Source organism: Octopus bimaculoides, chromosome 8 (assembly GCF_046866305.1).
Source record: "Octopus bimaculoides isolate indiv1 chromosome 8, ASM4686630v1, whole genome shotgun sequence".
Taxonomy (NCBI): Eukaryota; Metazoa; Mollusca; class Cephalopoda; order Octopoda; family Octopodidae; genus Octopus; species Octopus bimaculoides.
The window spans coordinates 63,420,600-63,431,898 of NC_142935.1; the positions used below are offsets into that span (position 1 = coordinate 63,420,600).

General features: G+C 35.4%; 1 long non-coding RNA gene across 1 annotated transcript in view; it reads left to right on the forward strand.

Moving 5' to 3' along the window:
* Positions 1 to 4,671: 4,671 nt before the first annotated feature.
* LOC149134435 (uncharacterized) overlaps positions 4,672 to 11,299 on the forward strand; it is a 75,552-nt gene continuing 68,924 nt past the window's right edge. Inside the window, exon 1 of the long non-coding RNA XR_016242774.1 lies at positions 4,672 to 4,747. This is a non-coding gene — a long non-coding RNA (uncharacterized LOC149134435). The remainder of the gene's footprint in view (positions 4,748 to 11,299) is intronic.

The following is an 11,299-nucleotide window of genomic DNA, read 5'->3' on the forward strand; positions in this document are numbered from 1 at the left end:
TCTTCGCCTATAGTCTCGGACCAACCGAAGCTTTCTGAGTGGATTTCGTTGACGGAAACTGAAAAGAAACCCGTCGTATATATATATATATGTAATATATCTATGTGTCTCTCTTTATACCTGTGTTTGTCCCCTAATGCCGCTTGACAACCGGTGTTGCTGAGTTTACGTCGCTATAACTTAGCGGTTCGGTAGAAAGAGAATGACAGAATGAGTACCAGGCTTAAGGAAAAATAATCCCTGGGGTCGATTCATTCGACTAAAACCCTCCAAGGCGGTGCACCAACATGGCCGCAGTCCAAAGACTGAAGCCAATAAAAAGGTGTTTTCGTTAACAATTGGCCTAGCCCAGGCCTTCCTTAATAGTATCACCTGATAAAATCTAAGTCATTTTAAAGGAAAGTTTCGTGCTAGCTTGACCCGTACAAGTAGGGAATAGTTGACTGAAATACATCCAGGTATACGCAACTTATCTGGTTTTCTTTGAAGGTGATGCGACCTTTTTGTTTGATTCATTTTGGGATAATGTTAAATTGATCAGGGCCTGCCGAGGAAATGAGACTGTGCGGCGGCGTATTTATATGGTATAAGCTTGAATTGTGTAGGAGGAGTCGGAGTCGTATGAAAGGATGAGCGTATATCAGCAGAAGACCATGCATGGCTATGTTAGTAGAAAGCTCTGTGATGACAGTAACATTGGTCATCAAAACAGTCAATCATGGACCAACAAGCGGATTATTAACTCTCACTTTGAAGGGTATGCGTTTGCAATCCAGGAACAGGAAATATCAGCCAAATACCTAATATGCAAAAAGGACAGAGACGCAGAAAAGCAGCAAAATGTGATAACTGATGCAGACTTTGTGGAGTCAACACTGAAGATATCACCCACATCATAAGCAGTTGTCCGAAAATGTCATCTGGGTATTATCTAACGATGAGACATGATGTAGCGAGCACACTGTATAATAAAATCCGTCGGAAGGATAACCCCGAGAACAAAGGAATAAGAATCCACAGTATCGTAGAAGCTATAGTCACTCATAATTAAAATGAGAACTGGTGGAATGTCTCAGTGAAAACCTCAATAAAATGTAAATACAATAGACCTGATATAATGATTTGGGATAGAGAAGAGAAAATGTGTGCAATTGTGGAAAACAGCTGCCCGGCAGATATTAACATACAGCTGAAAATCAGTGGAAAAAGAGAATACTTACATTGAACTGTTGAGGAATCTCTATCCAGATTACAAGTTACTCTATCCAGATTACAAGTTACTCTATCCAGATTACAAGTTACTCTATCCAGATTACAAGTTCAAGTATATAGTTGTGATTATTGGGGCACTGAGATATGTAAGACACTGACTAAGTACCAATCTTGAGAAATTAGACTTTTCAAAACTAGAAAGGAGAAAGCTGATTCGAAGACTACAGATCCAAGCCATCACTGGAACTGTAAAAATCTGCAAAACTTTCCACAAGTTTTACATTGAAGTATTTATGAGAATGTCTAGATATGCAAGTATATGCATGAGAATACATACAACAAACCGTACAAATCTGCACATATACATAATACATACATACACGCATACAAAAATACCCTGTTGATATTATTGAAATTCCGATGAAGGAGCCTTGAATCTAACTTAGAAACCGGTTCGCTCTCTATTGGCAAGAAATCTTGAAATAAAACTGAATAATGTTATACACCCCCCACCCCACCCCCACATATATATATATATATATATATATATATATATATATATATATATATATATATATATATATATATATATATACTGTCTCACACTCTCTCTCTCTCTCTCACACACACACACACACTCATACATAGATGCAGACGTATAGACAAAGCAGCATAGAAACACGTAATAAATTTAGTGTAGCAAGTTCAGAGAAACATTTACTCGTTAAAAACCACTTGACCTGGAATAGCTATCAGTGAATAGTTTCTAAAAAGAAAATTTAATTTTAGGACTTGCTAAATTAATTCTCACACATAGATAATAAGCAGTATCGCACCTTTTCTGCAAGAGTACGTGTATTCATTGCGCGCTCACAATAGTGTTGAACCAACAGAAACTACAGCAATGAGCAGATGACAAGAAATTCATGCATGCATACTTATGTGCGAACGTTCTCGAGTGCATACATATATATATATATATATATATATATATATATATATATATATATATATATATATATATATATATATATATATGCGCACACACACATAAACACACACATCTATGTATATATGTATGTGTGTATATATATATATATATACACACATATATATATGTATATACATGTATGTGTATACATATATATGTGTACGGGTATATATATGTGTGTGTATATATGTATAGGCATATATATGTATATATATAAACATATGTTTATATATCTGTCTGCTTAAATCTTTATATATTCACACGTTATATATATATATATATATATATATATATATATATATACATACATATATATATATATATATATATATATATATATATATATATATATATATATATATATATATATATATATATATATATATATATATATATATGTGTGTGTGTGTGTGTATTATATATGGGTGTATGTATACATATATGTATGTTTATTTGTATGCATGCTAGTATACACACATATTCATATATGCGCTCGTATATGAGTTATATGTACGTGCGTTTATATACATGTACGTGAACGCACTCGAACCTACACATTCACACTCACACACACACAAATCTACATACACACACATGCGCACGCACAACCGAGAACACACATACATATTTACATGTATTGTAGAACAGAATGTCTCACTAAAATTTGTTTTGATATTTGTATCCAACAATCTCATGTTTGTTGGAAATTTTCGGAGCGAAATGAAATTGTTACATACCAACATGCAAACATACATACATACATACATATACATATATACATATACATATTAGAAGTTTGCTTCTCAACCACATGGTTCCAGGTTCAATCCCACTGAATTACATCTTGGGCAAGTGTTTCCTACTATATCCCCAAATTGACCAAAACCTTATGACTGGATTTAGTAGACAGAAATTGAGAGAAACCCATCATATATACTGTATTTTAATTGTATAAGGAACCCTCATGTATAAGGAATCCCCTAAATTTTGGGGCTTAAAATTTAGAGAAAAGGTTTTGTAAGGGATTGTAACACACTATCAATGTGTAAGAAACTCCCAAACTTCTAACCACACAGTCATGCCTGCACATATATATGTAGAAGATTTTGATTTGTACTCAGAAGTTTTGTTTTTTGATGATTGATCAGTTTTTGTATGAGTAAAACAGCCTGATGAAGATTATTGTTATAGTTACAAGTATTATTTGTAGCAGAAGTAGCAGGTTTTTTTTTTAAAGAAAGAATGAGAAGCAAGAAAAAGAAACTGATGGGCATCTATTAGGGGTTTATGAATATCGGTAATTCCAATCTATTAGGGCCTTTATGGATATATGTAAGTAATTCTAAAGAATCTTCATGTGAGATTCTTTACATGACTAGATGCACCCACTTAGGTCTGCACTTCGATAGTTGAACGAAGGTAGCCACATATTGGAAAGTAACTCAAACTGTTGTAATTTAAATGTCTTACCGCTTTTTTCTTTAGCGACCGACTTGAACTGCCTGAAGCTTCAAAGAAAAAAAAACGTACATGCATGCCTACGCAACACACTGACATCCACACACACAAACACTGCCATATTCAAAGTGAAACGCAATCCTGTTCTGCTTTTATACTTTTCACTTACTGTATGTACATTTAATTAAGACAGTGAGCTGGCAGAAACGTTAGCACGCCGGGCGAAACGCTTAACGGCATTGCGTCTGTCTTTACGTTCTGAGTTCAAATTCCGCCGAGGTCGACTTTGTCTTTCATCCTTTCGGGATCGATAAATTAAATACCAGTTGCATACTGGAGTCGATCTAATCGACTGGCCTCGTTCCCAAAAATTTCGGGCCATGTGACTATAGTAGAAAGGAATATCTACATTTCTAATACTCCTCTATTTTTGAACCTACTGTTGAACTCCTTGAGTGTTTTTTACCTTTTGTAACGAGTAAACTTTGTGCTGTCATGCACACACACTCACATATATATATATATATATATGCATATACATGCATACATACATTCATACACACACATACACAGATATATATACACACATATCTATATGTATATATATATATATATATTCTAAGGCACACTTTTACAGGTAGACAGAAACATATACACATATATACATACGTACGTTGATAATATATATATATATATATATATATATATATATATATATATATATGCATATATATATATACACAAACATACATATGTATATATGTATATATATGTATACATACATATGCGTGTGTATGTGTGTGTGTGCGTGTGCGTTTGTGTGCGTGTGTGTATGAGTGTTACGGTGAGTGTGTGTGTGTGTGTGTGTGTGTTGTGATTAACTAGTTGGTTATATAATTAACTAAAACGAACAGTTCCACTGATCTCACCAGAAAAATAACGTAATAGAAGCAAATTTGCGAAAACATCATTTTATGACGTCATCGAAACCTATTTGTTGCACCATTCGTTGATGGAATTTCAGACTTTATGGAATTACTATATTATGGATAATTTGATTATCTTCATTGAAAGAAAGAATTATTGGTAAGAATTTAATCTTTACTTTTTCTGTTTAGAAATCTAATATCTGTTCTTTTTGGCAAGCCATAGTTACACAGCTGAGGGTGAAGCAGTCATTTTGGATTGTGATAATATTTAAACTGTAAACCGAATTTCCAAGCTTCGCACGTCGCCAGTTACATATTCGTGTGCACCTTATTACATTAGCTTATGTATGGATTTTTTTCTTCTTGTTTTGTGTGTAGTTTATTTATTCATCACCTACACTCACCACGAAACTGCACTGAACGAAGAGTTAAGAAGTGTAAATATGATATTTGTTGCTTGAGTTACACCGACATATATGAATATAACACACACACACACACACACACACACACACACACACACACACACACACACACACACACACACACACACATATGTATATATATATATATATATATATATATATATATATATATATATATATATATATATATATATACATACATATATATATATATACATATATGTATGTACAGACAGAAAAAGAGAGAGGAGAGCAGGTAGCGATAGGGAGAGAAAGAGATAGAAAGGAATAGAGACTCGCACATCCGCGCGCGTGTGTGTGTGTGTGTGTGTGTGTGTGTATGTAAGCATGTGTGTTTGCGTGTATGTGCATATATATATATATATATATATATATATATACATCTAAGTATATATATCAACTATATCCACATGTATGTATATACTGATATCTATGTGCACATATTTATGAATATATACACATACCCATATATCTTTTCCATGTTAAAAGTTATTCATATTGTTTCTCTTACGTAAAACCCTAACACTCTCTATGAACACAGTACAGGATTGTTGAAAGTATGTCTTTAGGTTAACTTCTGGCTGCATTCACAAACCAATTTCTACGTGAACCTATAGGGCATATCAATAATAAATAACTGTGCAACAGCACTCATTGTCATATGTATATCATCGATGTTCAATAATGTTATATTATGCTTTCTTCTTTAGCGTTAGCAGTGACACGAATGCCTAGATTTGGAGCTAATTCACTAATTCAAAGTCGTACGTGTAGGAGTAAGACTATTGTTGTTACAAATACACCCACACCCACGGAATCGCACATCGACACACCACGATGAAGATGCGCATGTACGCGAAAAGACATACACACCCGTGCACGCGCGCGCGCGCACATACACACAAAAACAGACAGACATATCTATATGGAAATATAGGTGCACATATATTATTTATGTATATAATTGTTCGTAGACGATGACACATCTACAAGAAATCTCAAGAAAAATATATTTGTACATGCATATGTTTATACATACATGCATAAATGCATATATATATATATATATATATATATATATATATATATATATATATATATATATATATATATATATAATATATATATATATATATATATATATATATATAATATATATATATATATTGAGAGAGAGAGAGAGAGGGAAAGACAGACGCATTAGAATGCACATATAAGTATCACCATATATGTATTCACATGCGTATATATTCATTTGCATATACTTATACAAATTTACATTAGCATGTGTGAATATGAGTATACACACACACACACACACACACACACATACATGTTTATACATATATATATACATTTATACATACACATACGCACATACATTTACATATATAAATATATATATATAAATCTGCCTCTCTAAGCACACACACACCATACGCATGCGCACACTGAAGCTCGCACATACATGTGTATTACATATATATATATATCATATATACATATGCATATACATGATATGTATATACATATTAGCACACATATATACATAAATATAGATGTGTCTGAGTATATGTGTGTGTACATATATATGTGTATTAACGAATATATTTGTATGTTTTATGTGTGTATGTGTGTGTGTGTGTGTGTGTGTGTGCGTGTACATTGCATATAGATGTACATATATACATACGACGTAATAAATGATAAAAAATACGAAGAATATGAAGTTGGAAACTTCAAACGAAATCTGATAATGAGAATAGAAGTGGATATACAAGGAGGAGAAAAAATTTGTCGAAAATCTGAACAAGGAGGAGAAGATATCACAAGACTGTACGAGGTATAGGTAAAGAGTTGATGAACAGAATAGAAGAGAGAGTGAGAGAGAGAGAGAGAGAGGGAGAGGGGGACGCAATGTGAGAGACAAGGGTGGGGGTGGAGAAGTTAGGGGAGGTTGAGCGATATTCAGTGAAGAGTTATATTGAGAGCGTTCGGAAAAGTGACAGAAGTTTGAAAAGGATGAGAGAGTCGGAAAGACTAAGAGAGAAGAGAAAAAAGAGAGAGAAAGAAAGGAGGAAGAGTTAGAGAGAGAGAGAGAAAGAGAGGGGAAGAGTGAAAGAGGAGAGAAGTAAAGAGAGAAAGAAAAATAGAGGGAAGAGAGAGAAAAGAATGAGCGAGATTTAGTGTGGATTTATGAGATTGAGGGAGTTTGCAAAAGTATTTGTGTGAGAGGTAAAAGGATGACAGTCAGAGAAAGAAGGGGAGGGAGAGAGAGAGAGAGAGAAAGAGGAATAGGAGGAGAGAAGAAGAAGGAGAGAGAGTTGGGTGGGAGGTGGGTGGAAGGGAGAGGAAGATTGATTTGGGGTAAAGATTTATAGAGAGGTATTTGAGAAGGGAGGGATTGATAGGAGAGTGAAAGAAGATATAAGAGATAGTAAGAGAGGGCGAGAGTGGGATAAAGAAAGAGAGAGAGAGAGAGAGAGAAGAAAGCAGAGAAAGGCAGAGAAAGGCAGAGAGAAACACAGATATATATATATCTATATAGAGAGAGAGAATGGGAGACAGAATTGGCGAAAGGTACGTTAAGTGAACACCGACGTTCATTACACGATGGAATGTGAAAGAGCACTCATACATACACATACACACACACACACACACTGTCTCTCTCTCTCTCTCTCTCTCTCTCTCTCTCATACACACACACGCACTTACTCACTCACACACACATCCATACACACATACACACTCACACACATACACACACATTCGTATTCGAAAATTAAAGATGACATGGTATAATCTAATATACACGCTTAACTCTCTCTCTCTCTCTTTATATATATATATTTATATATATATATATATATATATATATATATATATATATATATATATATATATATATATATATATATATATATATATGTATGTGTGTGTGCACGTGTGTAAGCGTGTATGCGTGTGTGTGTGTATACTGATCCTCCCCTTACAACTATTCTTTACTTTGTGGAATCGATCCTCTGTAAAGACATCGGAGTCTAAGTTTGAATCTTTGAGCACTACTAAATGTTTTCTATGCTGAGAATCTTTCGATCCATTCTGTGGCCTATATACAGATATATACATATATATACATACATATATGGAAGACCAGTAATCACTCATGCATAGCAGCTCCACTCTCCACGCCATTATATGTACTTAGGGTAAAGGGCAAAGAACCCACATGGGATTGCACCTAGAAAGTTATTCTCCGAGGCCCATGTCCAGGCAAGTTTATTTATGGAAGACCAGCAGTGCCTATGTATACCATCCACGTCTCTCCGCGCCACCGATGTAGCCTAAGGGAAAGGCAAAGGCCGATACAGCTTGGCACCAGTGAAGTCGCAACTCATTTCTACAGCTGAGTGAACACAACACACAGCGCAGTCCGGGAATCGAACTCACTACCCTATGATTGTGAACCCGTCGTTCTAAGCAATGAGCCATGCACTAATAACCGTTTAATAACCGTTTTATCTTGTTTAGTGCCAATAATGACTTCTTTCACGATGTTATTGCTCTGCTCCACGAATTCGCCACTTTCTCACTGATGAAGGTATGCATATGCTTGTTACTCGTTCTGTGTCCCACGAATCTGCAGGATTTAATTCTTGCACAAGAAATGCGATGTGTTGAGTACAAGTTATAGTCTACTTGTAATTAGCTTCAATATTTTGATCTCAGTTAAGGCAACGAATCGTTAGCACTTCGGGCAAAAAGCTTATCGACATTTTACCAATCTCCACGTTCTGAGTTGAAATTCCGCCGAGGTCGACTTCATCTTTCATCCTTCCGGGATCATAAAATAAGTACCAAAAATTGCTGGTCTTGCGCCAAATCAGTAATTTAATCTCAGTCTATTTGATTCCATATAATGTATGCTTTTGTCATGTTTTTGTAACTTTACGCATTTGAAATAGGCGAACATACGTTTGTAGTTTGTCTTCATTTTTTTTTTATTAAATACTGGGACTCATAAAGTCGGTTACCCAGATTCCATGGTGTATAAGCGACCGGAATCTCATTATTCTTCTAGAACGGTATGCTCATACGTTGCAGGGTTCAATACAAGTAATTTTTGAGAGGAAAAGGCCAAGTTGATTACATTTATCCCAGCATTTGAGTAGTAACTTCATTTCATTGACCCCGAACGAATGAAAAGCAAAGTTGACCCCAACGGGATCTGAACTCAGAACTTAAAGAGCCTGAAGAAATGCAGCTGAACGTTTGTCCGAAGAGCTAATAATTCTTCCCGCTCGGTGCCCTACGTCTGTTCATAACAGCTTTTAATTACTTCTTTGGTTGTACACATAGATTTATGTATAGTAGCAATACTGCATATATTTTATAATAACGTCGTTATTAACAACTTATTGTTATGAGGCTTATACTTCAGAGACTGGCTGAACGAAAATTCGTCTTTACTTCTATCCAATATGTAGAGTAGGTGCCACGTTGTCCCATACTTTTTACTCGATAAATATCTAACCCTTTCATTCTGTCTAAGAATGATTTTTCTCGCCGTATATCGAAATTTTTGCAAAAATATTTCAAAATGACTATCGGTAGTTGATCGCTGTGTAACCTTCTACCATACTACAAAATGCTTCAAATAAATCAAAATGTTTTTTACTTGCTTAGCATGTGTTTTATATTCAAAGAGTTTTGTCGCCATAAATCGAATATTAGTGCAAAGGGCAAACATATCAGGTCTGATATAGTTTTTTTTTTTAGAATAGAAAAGTAAAAAAAAAAAAAATGTCCTGTAGTCATAGAGGTATTGCCCTATAAATGTGAACACAACCAACAAAACCTCTACGAAGGGGAATATTTGCGAACAACTGGTTTGAAACCTGCAGCTTCTCTACCCTAATTTCAAATTCAGATTTAGGAGGGGGTGCTGAAAAGTTCCTGGCTTTGGATAAAAGAAAATACAGGAGGATCAGATCAGTTAATTATGATTTTATTCAATATATTCCCCCCTCAGAGTTACACACTTACTGTAGTGGTCCTTCAGTTTTCCTAAGATTTGCAAAAGAGCTCGGAAGCTTGGGCCTCCAACGAGGTCTTTCGCGAAACCCTTAAAGCCAGGAACTTTTCAGTACCTCATCGTTTACCAGAATTTTTGGAGTACTTGTTTATTTTAGTAAATGTCTAATCTGAAAAAGTAAAATTTTCAAGTAAAGAAAGGAACTAACTAACAGGCACTCTGTTAATACAATCTGTAAGTGGAATAGGAAAGGTGTGTAAGGATTTTCTAAAAGTTCAACATGTAATTCCTATCGTAGTTATCTAAATTCCAGGGATCCAGCCTTGCTTCTCTGTTTGCCTTGTTTCCTTTTAGGAAGAACTCAAAGAATTAAAACAGAAAACGAAACATTCAATAACATTTTAAAATAAAAGAGTAAAGAGCTATTTCAGTCACAAATGACCATGGATTGCATCAAGAAAGTTCTGTCACCCCGAGGCGAAAGTCCGAGCAAGGTCGTTTATGGAAGACCAATAGTCGCCCGTGCATACCAGCCTTCCTTCTCCACACCATTATATGTACATAGGGTAATGGTTAAAGACCACCTTGTGTCACAAATGACCATAGGATTGCACCTACAACGTTACCCTCCCATGGGCAATTCGGAGTAAGGTTGTTTATAGAAGACCAGCAGTCACCCATGCATACCAGCCTCACCTCTCCATGCCACTCATGTTATCCAAGAGCAAAGCAAAGGCCAATACAGTTTGGCACCAGTGACGTCACAACTTATTTCTACAAATGAGTGAACTGGAGCTACGTGAAATAAAGTGTCTCGCTGGAGAACACAACAGAACAGAGAGCCTGGTGCAGGAATCAAAATCACTACCTCACGACTGTGAGCCCCAAACTCTAACAACTGGGCCAAGCGCTTTCTCCTAAGAAAATAACTTATCAGAAACACATATGAGATATTAGTCGAAGTACTGGATAAATGCTAGTAGTAACATGTGACTGGGGACATGATTGTGTTATTGTGGTGGCCGTGGTGGTTGTGGTATTTGTGTTGCTGGTATTTGCGATTATGGTATTCCTGATATTGTGGTAATATTCTAGGTACAATCCTATGGTCATTCGTGACCGAAGGAGGTCTTTACCCTTTACTATATTGATGGTCGTTATAGTAGCGTTATTAGTCTATAGTCTAAGTTGGTAGTGTTGTTGTTGTTTCTGTGTTGGTAGTGTT